This window comes from Lissotriton helveticus, chromosome 9 (genome assembly GCF_964261635.1).
Source record: "Lissotriton helveticus chromosome 9, aLisHel1.1, whole genome shotgun sequence".
Lineage (NCBI taxonomy): Eukaryota > Metazoa > Chordata > Amphibia > Caudata > Salamandridae > Lissotriton > Lissotriton helveticus.
The window spans coordinates 260,028,653-260,042,656 of NC_136070.1; the positions used below are offsets into that span (position 1 = coordinate 260,028,653).

The 14,004-nt window shown below is 45.8% G+C and overlaps 1 protein-coding gene across 2 annotated transcripts in view; it reads left to right on the top strand.

The window, feature by feature from the left end:
* Positions 1 to 1,762: 1,762 nt before the first annotated feature.
* Positions 1,763 to 14,004, top strand: part of JDP2 (Jun dimerization protein 2) — a 63,254-nt gene continuing 51,012 nt past the window's right edge. Inside the window, exon 1 of one of the 2 annotated variants that reach the window (XM_078662033.1) lies at positions 1,763 to 1,907. The gene's annotated coding sequence lies outside the window, so the exon portion shown is untranslated. The remainder of the gene's footprint in view (positions 1,908 to 14,004) is intronic. The other variant, XM_078662032.1, reaches the window with a different exon arrangement.

Here is a 14,004-nt window from a genome sequence, read left to right on the forward strand (position 1 = left end):
CCCTTCCCCTACAAAGCTCACCTGCATGACGTCACGCCGTAACTTCTTAACAAGTGAGAAGTGAGCAGTGTGAGCCTGCGCACATAGATGTTCCTGCTGTCACTGCAGTCTGGAAAAAAATGGACCACCTGTGTCAGGGGACAAAACAGAGCCCGATAGAGACCCGTTTTGAGGCCCCCTTTAGAAAACTGCCGGTGCTCGTTACCACTATTGTATGGCAGCGTTTATATAGAGCTTACTTCTCCTATATTTGCCTACATGCATAGCATGCTGTAATGTGTGGTTGGCAGAAATTGTTTTTGTTTTGATCCTGTGTGAGCAGTAATTCTATGTCGTGCATGATGTCCACAGAGGTGCTTTATTGTGACACAGCACGTAGCAGTGCGTTGGAAGAAGATATGTAAGATACAAACATAACGTGTGACAGGTTTCTGCAGTTATTCGATGCCTGTTCATTTGGTGCGGTACAAAAGGGGGTGTGAGTGTTTGATTGGTTCAGATGCTCCGTCCATCACCACCCCCTTTTGTACCGCTTTGTTCGCCATAAGTTGGCAGGGTATGCTCAGACGTGAGTCCCTTGATCACTTTGCCACTGGATTCAAGCAAGCCTGGCTGAAGACAGCTGAAATTCCAGAAACCGGTCCTAGGAAGCTTGTTTCCGGTCCAGGGAAGGCATGGCTTGGCAGTTCGGGCTGGACTGTTCCCATGATGCACATGGTCAGACTGATTTGCATATGGCCATGTCTGAACTGGGGTGGCAGAGTGGGCTAAAGAACGGTGATGGATTAAACCCAGATCTTTTGACTGGGTGTGAGTGTTTGATTGGTTCAGATGCTCCGTCCATCACCACCCCCTTTTGTACCGCTTTGTTCATTTGGTGAGGTTTGCTTTTTTGGCTGGGCAGAGCTACTGATGGACTGCCCTTCCAGCAGATATGACTTACATGAACATAAGAGATAGAAGTTGCAATTGATTGGATTTTTGCAATCTCACCCTTGGGACCTGACACTCTCTGTATGGCTGCTTTGTTCCGCATTCCAGTTGGGAGAGGGGCTGAAATACTTTAAAAATACACATGCACAGTTTATTCGATTCTCAACTGTTCTCCTTCCTCCTCTCTCGCGCCACTCTATACCATCCAGCCACTCTCTACCTTCCACACTCTACATTTCCTGTTTCTCCCTTCTTCGCCCCCGGTCCACGCCTTCTCTCCTCCTCTTGTCTTCTACTGCTCCCCTTCGTTTCCTTTTTCACTATCCCTGTTCCTCCCTTGCCCTCACACATTTCAACTCCTCTTGACAAGTTATCCACCCCTCTAATCTCCTCCCGCCCATGCGTTTCTTGCTTTCTTCACTCCGCCGCTCTCAGCTCTTCTCTGGTAATCCGGTGCCCACGCACCCTTCTCACCTGTCCTTCCCCTCTACCCCGCCTCCCCTCCTACATCTTCCTGCTTATCTCCCTGTTGCGCTTTTCCTGTTTGTATCTTTTATGTAACTCATGTAATCCTAAATGCTTATGTATCGCAACTGGTTCTTTTGTAAAGCGCTCTGACACCTTCGGGTAATGTTCGTGCTACAGAAAATCGCATTAAATAATAATAAATAAATAAAATAAAATAAATAGAATGGCCCCTGTGTGCGCGCCTCTCTCCCCGCTTCAAGCCCCCTCGCGGTCCGTCTCTTCCTCTCCCCACCTCCCCCTGACGCTGCTGCTGCTGCCCTGGCTCTCGGGCCGGTTCCGCATTCCCGGCCCCTCCCCGCCCAGGGGCCGCTATAAACCGGGGCTGATGCAACCCGAGGCCGCGGGAGCGGAGGGTGGTCGGTCGGGCCGAGCCCGCGGGAGCGGCGGAAGTCCGGGGGGGCCTGGAGCAGCGGCAGCACGGGCCGGGAGCGGGACTGGAAGCCGCAGTGAGTGGATGCAAGGGAAGGAGGGGGGAGGGAGGAAGGAAGGGAGCTTACATAACGCACCAGGGCACCGAGCAGGGGTCCCGCCGCCCTCCCCTGCCTGGAGAGGACTGTGTCACTGACCCTCCGCACAGACCCACCCACCCAGGAGTGAATACTCCTGTCTGTCCCAGTAGCCTCCTTCTCAGAGGCCTAGACTTGGGGTGGGGGGAATCAGTACCCCTCATTCTTCAAGGGCAAGCCGGACTTCAGGAATCCGCAACTTCCCACCATGCACGCTGCTGTGGGTATGAGCCTCCCCTCGCCCCCTCACTTTATTGGTGACCATTGAGTGGGGGCGGATGCGCCCCACTGATTTCGGCTGCAGGTATCGGCACCGCCTCTCAGCAGTGGCCTAATGCAGGCCCCTGCTGCCCCTATGGGGGTGGGTGGGAGTATTGGGGGAGTATTGGGGCGGTGTTGGTTATTCAGTGGGCTTCCGTCCAAGCTCAAGGCCAAATCACATTGGTGAGACTCCAGGGCCTCTCATCATGTTCTGCAGTTGGTCGTCATTTTGAGTTACGTCACTGCTCTGCCCCTTCATTTCAAACCGAGGCCGGTAACGTTCCCGCTCAACCTGCATTACTTCAAGTTCTGAGTCATCCAAAAACAGTTACTTACCCAACATTATTTTTTAAACATTTATTACGTTCTCAGAAATTATTTCGTTTTGATCAAACTTCAACATAAAGTACATTATATTATAAAACACAATTTATCATATATTATATATTGCTTATACAATCAAAAGACACAGTAAAAACCATTGCCTAATCATTACAAATCCCATTCAACGCCCCCACTTCACATACACATCATTCATACATACTCAAAGAGACTCCCGGCCTTCCTCCACACTGTCCCCAAGATGTCCTTAACCACCCCACACGGAGAGAATTACCAGTCATTGTGTGCTAATTATAGACCGCTCTGTGCTAGCACTGCCACCATGTGCCAGCTGTGAGCACTTTCAGAAAATTGTCTTCGTGTGCCATCTGCAGACAAACCCTAGCCTACAGTGTCACATGTGCCAACATATGCGTGCCAGCACAGCTACCATGCCACATAGACTGACTTACCAAGGTGGGTAGTGCTACCATGTGCCAGCTGGAGACATCATGGCTGTAATGTGACCTGGAAACATACCCTAGCCGGGACTGTGTACATATATATGTGTGACTTTATAACCACTTAATGCAGTATTGTTCAACTACGACTCTTATGAATCCCTTCATGTACCTCTTGTAAAAATCACATAACATATAAAACGTTCTGATAATTTCAGGTCTAGCTAGCGCTGTATAAAACTCTAAATAATAAAATATCAAAACCACTGTGCCCACCGTGTGCCGTATGCAAACATGTGGAGGGCACCACGGCACGAATCATTTGCAGTCCTTTTGAGGGCGCAGCACAGAAGACAACTCTTTTGGGGGAAATCATGGCCTGTAGGGAGATTGTAAATAAGGCTTCCAGTTTTCAATTTTACGGATAAATACAGACAGCAAACGACTTGTTTCCTGTCTGTATTTATTTTTAAAAGTGGAAAAATACCGAAAATTGTGCTTCTTGTTAGTGACTTTTCATGCTGCCCTTCATGAATTCCAGGCCAATAGCTGAGCAGACAGACAGCACGAGGAGCTAAAGGACAAATTCGATTTCCTTAAATACAGGCATATTTTAGCATATATTTGTATGCAATGCTAATATTTACCCTTGGGTGTAGTGTTGTGCTATGTTGGCTGCTAAATTTGCTATAAAACAACAGGCATCAAAGTATTAGTGCATGTTTATCAGTAAAATAAATGTGGAAATATACCATTTTATCACTCTAATTGTTCATAACACGCAAACTAAATATGGACAAATATCAATAAGATAGGCAAAAAAAAATGGATAAATGCAGATGGAAATGTTTAAAAACGAAATACCATAAAACCGGAAGCCCTAATTATAAATCATTCTGACCTTTTAGAGAGATATAGGCCAAGAGGCTGGCAATCTCCCAACCCCCTCTGACAGTGTTTGAACTCCCAGACCTTTCATGCTTCCACTTTCTTAAAAATTCATTTACCTATGAGCCCACAAGCTCATGAGGGAGGTACACACCACTTTGTTTCCCTCAGTGCCCTAGCTTTTGGGAGGAGAGAGGTGTCAGGATTTGACCATGCACTATTTCCAGACATATATGGTCCAGCGTTGCCACCAAACGCCAAAGGCATATATATCAGGGTTAGTTTTGCCACTGTATGCCATGCACAAAGATGTCTGGGTCAACACAGTCAGCATGTGCCATCTACAGACATTTGAAACAGCAATGTTGTTGTGCTCCATCTGCAGAGGTACCAGGTTTGTCTTGCTACCAAGTGCGACCATACAGTTATAATAATACCATTGTTTAACCTTAGCATAAATATGAAGCCTAGCCACCATTGAGTGCCATACACAGGCCAATCGAGGCAAATATTCTGGCATTTGGTGGCATCTACAGGGTATACAACGGTAACCACGCATTTTTTTACAACGCGGTACCGTTACCACGCTACTTTTACCACGCAAGTCGTTACCACGACTTGCGCTGGGGGGGCGCTCCAGGATAGTAAATAGATTAATTTACCATCCAACTCCTTTCCCTAGAGTCCACGGGGACTGGAGTTGGAATAGTAAATTAAAAAATTTACTATCCAGCGCCCCTCCACGCAAGTCGTTGTAACGACTTGCGTGGTAAAAGTAGCGTTGTAACGGTACGCGTTGTAAAAGTACGCGTGGTACCGTCATATATCCCATCTACAGACATATGAAGCACAGAACTATCATACTCTGCCAACGTACCCAGCCCTGCCACCGTCTGAAATCTGCAGACCTCACTCACCAAGTAATGACTATCACCATTTGACAACTGCAGAAATTGCCAGGCAGTCACCACCACCATGAGACGTTTGCAAACATAGCCAGACCAGCAGTGTCCCCAGTCTCTTCCGCACAGAATACCTACCCAAGCAAGCACCGTCAATCTGTGCTAACTGGAGACCTAAGTACCCAATCACGGCTCAGAAACACAGTAACCAGGGTCCAACTGGTTTATAGGCCTGATGGGCTCGTCTGACAGATTAGTGTGTGGGCTGGTATTTTAACCGTATGTGGGCATGTTTTATGGCTAGGTGGATCGGTTTATACTGTTGTTTTCCCCGATATTGCCACAAACAGTGCCTGCAGCGAACACAAGTGCATGCAGTCTCCCATACCTTGCAAAATAATCATACAGCGTGTTGTTACTAGTTAAAAACTGCCCTAATATGGGCCACATTTTTAGCTTGCTAACGGGGCCACTTTTATTTTGGTGCCTGGACCTATTTTTTGTCCCATACCAACCCTGACAGAACACCATGTTACAAAAAGAATTTTGAGACCTGACCTTCTTGTGTAATCAGCGCCTTATAAAGGCTTGCATTTGACATCTCAGCATGCACTTAGTTATAGATGGTCCCAGAGGGAGAGGCAGGGCTGAGCTCTAACATACAGCCTTGCACCTCTTTGACAAGAACTTAAAGACTGAAGGGTAGAAGGGAATGTGAAAGTGAAAAGGGCTGAAGGTGCTCTGAGAGAGCAGTGTTAGAGGAGGTACTTACCAGGGATGGGGTGGCCAGAGGACGGCACTATAAAAACGACTACGGGTGGGTCACTATCATAGAGGCTAAGGATGGAAGGTTACCAGTGCTGACTGGTGATTTTGAAAGAGTTCAGGTGTAATACTTGCCACAAACTGCAGTCCGCGAAAGGGACAGCGTCATTTTCTCATGGGGCGGTTTGAAAAATTCTCCCCTGAGAACATTTTGAAAAAATTAGGTCAAATAATAAATTTTATAGCATATTGGTCACATTAATTTGTGAAAGAGTCATAGGATCGGAAAGGGCACACATGAATTATCTACGTAATACCATGATGTGCCAACTATGCCTGATCATCTTGAAAAAGATTACAGGTTTACCCACCCAACCCCCAAATCATTTTGAAAAAATGGTCAATCTTTCAGCACAATTCCTCTTGAAAAAATGTCTAAAAAGCCAAGGCGGCTATTAAACATGGCCTATCGTTTATTATAGCATATATGTACATGCCATGAAGTGGGAACCAAAATATCAAGGTTGCCCTAAAATACCAGGAATTGCCATTGATACATCAGCCACAGCGTTTTGCCCAGGGCTGGGTACACAAATGCCATGGATGCCTCTTATATACAGAAAAAGTACCACCAAAAATTCTCCTCAAGCCAATATAATTATCAATGTTTCACTGATCAGTGTTTAAGTCTCGCCTATGTACCACTTGTGCTGTCTCTTCGAGACATGTTGCATTGAGAATATAGGCTTTAAGCTACGCCCAACGCTTCTGGTTGGTTGGTTGCCCTGCCTTTTGGTAATTCCTTTACTGTGGTTGGTCAGTAGTGTCCATCTGTCCTGCCTTTGGGTGCTTGGTTCCCTCCTACAGGACATCACTGATTGTTTCTTTTGGTTGTCTATATGTTACCTCCTCGTTCGCAGATGCATCCTCTCCCTCCTATTATTGCTGCTGTCCTTCCTGATTTTCCTTGCAGTGCTTGTTTACTTTTGTAGCAATGGCAGCACACCAGGCTTTAGATTAAAACATTTACATTTAATGCTAAAGTGCGGTGTGCCGCCATTGCTACAAGAGTCAATAAATAGAAAAACAAAGGCGGGCGGACGCCGCATTTCTTTTTCCTTTACTTACTTTTATAGCAATGGCAGCACACCGCGCTTTACTTTTAAACATATTAAGCTAAAGCGTGGCGTGCCGCAATTGCTACAAAAGTCAGTAAATAGAAAACAAAGACTGCGGCATAAGAACTTTTTTTTCTATTTGTGACATTTGTAGAAATGGTGGCCCGCTGCGCTTTAGCTTTAAACATCTAAAGCTAAAGCGCGGTGTGCCACCATTGCTATAAAAGTCATAAATAGATAAAAAGGAGGGATACGCTGCATTTCTTTTCCATTTATTTACTTTTGTAGGAATTGTGTCACGCCGCGCTTTACTTTTAAACATCTTAAGTTAAAGTGTGGTGTGCTGTGATTACTACAAAAGTTAATAAATAGCAATAAACCCAGCAGACGCAAAACTTAAAAAAAAAAAATATTGACTTTTGCAGCTATGCTACTGTGAGGATATTTTGAACAAAAAACAAACAAAAAAATGTAATTTGCAAAACTAATAGCTATAAATTTAATTAATGCGAGACCTATTGCGTTGCAAATGCTTATTTGTGTTTCCCTGCCTCTGTGTCTTAGCCATCTCTCTCTTCTCCTAAGCCCATGTCTCCTTCGCCCCGTGAGCATGTCATTGTCAACCTGTCCCAGTATGCATGTCAGTTTTTCTGTGTCTTTGTTTGATTCGTCAGGCTGTTGCTCTCTCAGTGTGTGTGAGACATTATTTCTCTGTCCCAGTGGGCATATCAGTCAGTATCTCTTTTGCATGAGGCTGTATTTCATGGCCTGGGTCATTGTCTTCTTGTTTCTGTGGATGCATTTATGTCTACCTGATGTGTTCATCGCTTCCTGCCCCAATGCCCATGTCTTCCTATAACTCAGATTGTATTTTCTTAGAGTGTGTTTGTATCGTCTTGTCACAGTTTTAAGTTTATTCATAGGTGCTTTTAGCTTTGTACCTGTGTCCCTCTACTCATGTCCCATTGTCCTATCGTCCTGCACCAGTGCCCTCGTCGCCGTGTCCCACTGTCTGTGTTGCCCTGTTTAAGTGTATGAATTCATATGTCATCTTCCCTCAATTTCTGAGTCTGTTTCTCATCGTGCTGGTGTGTTTCCAGCCAGGATAGTGACTTGTGCAGTCAGTGATACAGGCAAAAGTTTGTGAACACTCGAGTGGATCAGCTCTGATCAAATATTCTAAAGCTCACCTTGTTCTTTATAGACAACATCAACTAAATGTGTTAATTTTTTCTTTCTTTGTGGCACGAACAAGAAACACAGTTATATTATGGGGTGCTTTACAGTGAGTATTGAAAGTTTAAGAATATAATAATATGTTTACACTAAGATATTTGATTTCGTCTTACAAAGAATTTCCTGAGCTGGAGTTTTTAGAACGAATACTAGTTGTGGGTAACTTTGACAGTATTTGTGATTGAGGGAGGATGTGTAGCAGCTATGGAAAGCTCTGGCTGTATTTGCAGTTTGAGATTACAGCGGTTGCTGGTGTAGGTTTCACACTTTTACCTTTTGGTTACTGTTGGGGTGACTTTGTTGCTCAGCTTGCAGGCACTTGGGATCACATGGGATTCTGAGGCAGGTCACGGTAGCCTGGCTCAGAGGCCCTCCTAAGGTAGCTGTTCATCAGTCTGGTAAACAATGTAATTGAACTGTAGCAGTCAATCAATCAATCAATATTTACTTTATTTCGATTAGCATCTGCAATCATAAAAGTACAATATCAATAAGTATCAGTCCATAACATAAAATCCAATAAGAATTCAGTGTCCAGCATAAGCAAAATCAAAATACACTTCTGATACCAACCTGGATAAATAACTGCAGCAGGTAGTCTACCTGTTGCCTCTGGGAATGTCTTGGGATAGTGTGTAGTTTAGCTGCAGTTTTCAGTTTTGATTTTGCTAGGCTGAAATACTCCCTGCATATACACGACCCTGTGGGGTTCTCCTCTTGGTGATCTGGGACGGTCAGTGAGTTGGAAACATCAGTTTGCTCTTTAACTTGGGAAGGGGTAATACAGGGTTGGTTGTATGACATTACAACGCATGCTAATACATCGCATGCCATTACATCGCGGTTTTTACAACGCAAGTCGTTACAACGACTTGCGTTGGAGGGCGCTGGACTTAGGAGTAGTATAATTTACTATTCCAACTCCAGTCTACATACAGTAGGGAAGGTGTTGGATAGTAAATTATACTATTCCTTGTCCTAGAGCACCATCCAGCGCAAGTCGTTGTAACGACTTGCATTCTAAAAACCGCGATGTAATGGCATCGCGATGTAACGACCGCGTTGTAAACGACGTTTCCCTACAGGGTTGGGTTCGAGCTGTCAGTGTCAGGACTCGAGCTGTCAGTGTATGCTGGTCCAGTGTCGTGGAGAGCCTTGTGTGCGTGGGTGAGGAGCTTGAAAGTTATCCTCTTGTTGATGGGGAACCAGTGCAGGTCTCTCAGGTGGGGTGTGATGTGGCTGCGGCGAGGGATGTCGAGGATGCTAAATGCTATGATTGATTGACTGCTGTTCCAGTAGCTATCAAATGGGGCCCCAAAGAACTGTAGGGTCTAGTCGTCTTATTTATGAAAACAAAATCATAAAATGCACACTACAAAACTCAGACCACTATGGCTTCACTGAGGGTTGCAGGGCAAACATCGCTACAATAATTTTTCTCTCAAAATATAGACAGAAGGGGCTAGCTATATAAACAACAATGTATAAATGATTACTATTCATTCTATGCTAACCCTGTACAGAGATTGTCATTGTATTCTTTATAAAAAATAATTAAAATAATTAAATAAAAAATTGATAATGCCCTTCGCATCACGGACACAGCATCATAGTTCTTAATGCCTTACAGTGGCATTTGATGCAGCAGAATACTTAACACTCTTCAAAATCGGATGATATTGATGGGACTGTCTTAAACTGGTTTAGATCTTATCCAAGTGACAGGTCGAAATTTGTTAAGATTGGGACCACCTCCTGTGACCCTTCTCCAGTGACGTAGCAAGGTCAGGTGGTACCCGGTGCGGAGCTTGACAAAGTGGCAAATATATGTGTTTAAGACACATATTTTTGCCATTTTGTCACCCCCCCTCAGTGATGACACCCGGGGCGGCCCGCAGCCACCGCACCCCCTTCCTATGCCACTGCCCTTCTCCTTCACCCACGGGGTCCCCAAGGATCCATACTTGCCCAGACGTTTTCACCCTATACATGAAACAATAAATGCAGAGTTAAGAGATGTAGATCTGTATGTGCAATGACACTCAGTATTATCCAGAAATAAGATTTGAACGGGACATAGAACCACTAAAAAAGACCACATGAGTCAAGGCTCTCTAACCACTTCCTCAAACTAAACCTAGACAAAACACTGTTCTGATTCTGCACGACAAATAACAAAATCACCATTACACATAATCTTATCATTGACTGGAACAAGCCTCTGATTTGTAAGCAAGGCCCAATTCCTGGGGTTTGTTCTTAATTTGAAACTGTTACTGCTCGGTCACATTAGCTATAAAACCAAAATGCTCAATGTAATCCACGTACCTTAAACAGTAAAAAATCCTAGTAATGACTTACGAATTTCAGACCGTAGCCCAGTTCCTCGTCCTATCTAGTCTAGGCTATGGAATACTCTTCCAAACGGGTGGTCAATCTAGTATTTCACCCGGTGCTTAATTTGCAAACAAATAGTTGCCAAGGCCCTCGTCAGGAGGCCACTGAAGCTTGCACCACACGTTGCCCCTGCCAGCGCTGCCAATGACAGTACCAACACAACTACTAACCATCATACTTATACAAGTGTAACAATGCAGACTATTCCAGGCCCCAAAGCTTCTTTTACTTTCTTTTTCCTTCTATCCTTTTTCATCCATGATCTTCCTTTTCTTCTCACCATCCATATATATTTGTCATTCATGCCTTTTTTTTTCATATATTTTATTGATTTTTCCATTTTAACAACAGTTGACACTGTGTACATTGGTATGCAGTGGCATCAATTTTGTTACATCACATATGTTAGAAAATACAATGTCGCAGTTACTCGTATAGCAGGTGCTGCTGAATGTAACACTCAGGAACTTTACGTGATACATATCACCAGATCTGCTTGAGCGTATATGAGGCATCCCTGGACTACTATTTGCTGTTATTAAATGGCGAGTAACATGTAGCATCCAACAGTACTTGAATAATAGTGGCTGAATAACACAGCTGACAGTTCAGAAACAAAAACTGAAAACTATGAGCTAAATTGGAGCAACCCACCCACCTCACTGTTTGGATCTCGCATGTCGTACTTACGCCTGCTGCCTGATCATGTGGCCCTACGGTATCGCATACATAAGTGCACTTGTGTGTCACATCTGGCTGAGGGTTTCAGGTTAGTCTGGAACTACGACTCGCGTATGCGGTATCATTCTACCAGATTGGTTGTTTGAGAGGTCGGATCTGTTTCGCCTGCACCTTGCAGCGCCACCAGCATCGCGTCCCAGTTTGCAGAGATAGAGACTTTTCTTAGGCCCATGGTTTCTTCACGCCAGATTGCTGTCCATCATTCCTTCTTTCCACTCACCAACCTTTCCAGCTCCTCCATTCATCCATGTTATTCCTATCCATCCTCCAACCTTCTTTCCATCCATCCTTCTGACCATTCCTTCATCCTCCTATCCACCCTTCCATCCTTTTCAATCCATCCTGCTCTCCACTAATTCCGCAGTGCTCCTCTCCATCAATTCTTCTCTGCATTCATCTGTCCATCATCTATCCAGGCCTCCATGTCTACACCCCTTCCTCAGTCTCTTCAACATCTCCTCGTGTGAAACGGGTATTTGTCTTGCCTGGGTTGCGAATACTTGTGGCTCCTAGTCAGGCTTTCCAGGCAGTCAGTAAGTCCTTCACACAGGTCTGTCATCTGGCTATCGTCTGTCCTAAGGAACCATGGCAACTCATTGTTGCTGTTGCCAATCTTCCTGAATATAGTCTTCTTGAAGTTGACTACAGCTCCCCTTCCTGAACGTGGCTTGGTATGTATCATATAGAAGTCCTTGATAATTAATAATCCAGAATTTTTCCTGGTATTAAAAGAGAAAAGGGAGGGTGATCTTGGGCGATCGTATGATGTGGTAAGAGCAGTATCCCTGATGGGACCTTGAGATCAAGCAATTGCTGCACGATTCCGCCTAATAAAAGTTAAGTACGTACATTGCATATATCTAACATCACAACAGGTAAGGCGAATGAATAGAGCTGCAGAACCCACTTGTCTCCGATGCAGTGGGCAGGCGGAGACTTTCTGCACACTATATGGAGCTGCGCGGTCCTGCATACTGCGGGACTCCATTGACACAACACTTAGCACCGTCATTGTTCGCCCAGTCTACCATGCCCCCAAAATGGCTCTTATTCATGTATTTGATGAGGGGTTTAAAAATGCTGAAAGGACACTTGTGAGGCTGAGCCTGGTGATAGGGAAAAGAGATATAGCCTTTAACTGACGATAGACTGCGGCTCCTACAATGGGGGGCATGGGAAAAATCTGTGCATGAGACCTGGGGCTGCCCCAGGAAACATAAGAGGGCATGGGGCAACTGGCAACAATTGTGTGATTAGATTTAATAACTATGTACATATTATCAGATGTTACATTGTTTTCTGGAGGTTGGGTGAGTAATTTCAACTGTCACTTCTGGTCCTGGGTTCTGCTCCCCTACAGGGTACAGAAAAGCCTAGGTGTCCAGGCTCTGAAACTCTGTTCTGTGACCTCATGAGATTTCCTCTGAAGTACAAAACTGGTCCTAAGCGCATGCTGAAGACTTTCAGTGTTTATAGGAAAATGGGGTAAATGGTGGGAAATCAGGACCCTCCTGCCACTTTGAATTCAAGTGCCACAGCCAGAGAACATCTTCACAAGCATTCTTCTGGCTTCATACACTGGAGGTAGCTGGTGATACACATGGTCACTGCAGTCTGGTATTAGGTGACAAGGCCTTCCAATCTCCTCTGTTGCTGAAAAGAACAGGATTTTGCTCAGCCCGAGAAAAAAACTGGTTTAGTTAGGAGGCGTAGGTAGAAAGCTCTCTGGGTTCAATGTGTGTTGCAGCACAGAAACCAGACCCTGGTGCACTATGGGGTGTCAAGGCACGGGCCCCAGAAGTTGTCACAACGGTGGAGAATCCATAAAGCCTTGAAATCTAATGCAGGGCACTTATGCCCAGACTGTCAATCAATCAGTCACTTGTTAAGCGCACTACATACCTGCGAGGGTCTCAAGGCGCTTGGGGGGTGGGGGGGGGGGGGGGGGGGTACTGATCGAACAGCCAGGTCTTTAGTATCTCCAGAAAGTCAGCAGATCTTGGGTCTGTCGTAGGGTCAGTGGGAGGGTGTTCCATGTCTTGGCGGTGAGGTGGGAGAAGGATCTCCCGCCAGTGGTTGTTCTTCGGATGTGCGGGACTGTGGCGAGTGAGAGGTCGGCGGAGCGTAGCTGGCGGTTGGGGGTGTAGAAGGAGAGCCGTCTGTTGAGGTAGGCTGGGTCGGTCTTGTGGAGTGCCTTGTGTGCGTGGATGAGGAGCTTGAAGGATATCCTCTTGTTGACGGAGAGCCAGTGCAGGTTTCTCAGGTGGGGGGTGATGTGGCCGTGTCATGGTACATCGAGGATCAGTCGTACCGAGGCGTTTTGGTTACGTTGTAGTCAATTGATGAGCTTGGTCGGGGCTCCCGCTTAGAGGGCGTTTCCGTAGTCGACTCTGCTGCTGACGAGGGCCTGGGTGACTGTCTTTCTTGTATCTGTCGGGATCCATCTGTAGATCTTGCGGCGCATGCAGAGGGTGTTGAAGCAGGAGGAGGAGACGGCGTTGACTTGCTTGGTCATTGAGAGCGTTGAGTTGAGGATGATTCCCAGGTTGCGTGCGTGGTCGGTGGGGGTCGGGCTGCCCCCAGTGCCGTTGGCCACCTGGAGTCGTCCCAGGCTGACTGGTTGGAGCCGAGAATGAGGACCTCCGTCTTGTCCGAGTTTAGCTTCACACGGCTGATCTTCATCCAGTTGGCGACGGCCCTTATTCCTTCATGGAGGTTGGCTTTGGCGGTGATGGGGTCCTTGGTGGGGGAGAGGATCAAACTGTCGCTTCTTGGCCCAGGCATTCTCCCAGTGGGCTGGCAGGGATGGGGGCTGGTTTTGTTGCTGGGGACCAGCTGTGTTTCCTGCCTACAACGCTATTGGTGAACCACAAGCAAAGTTGTCTTTTGTTCACTGTACGTGATCTACTATAGATGGAGGGAAATTATGGTCTTTTACTTTTGTCTA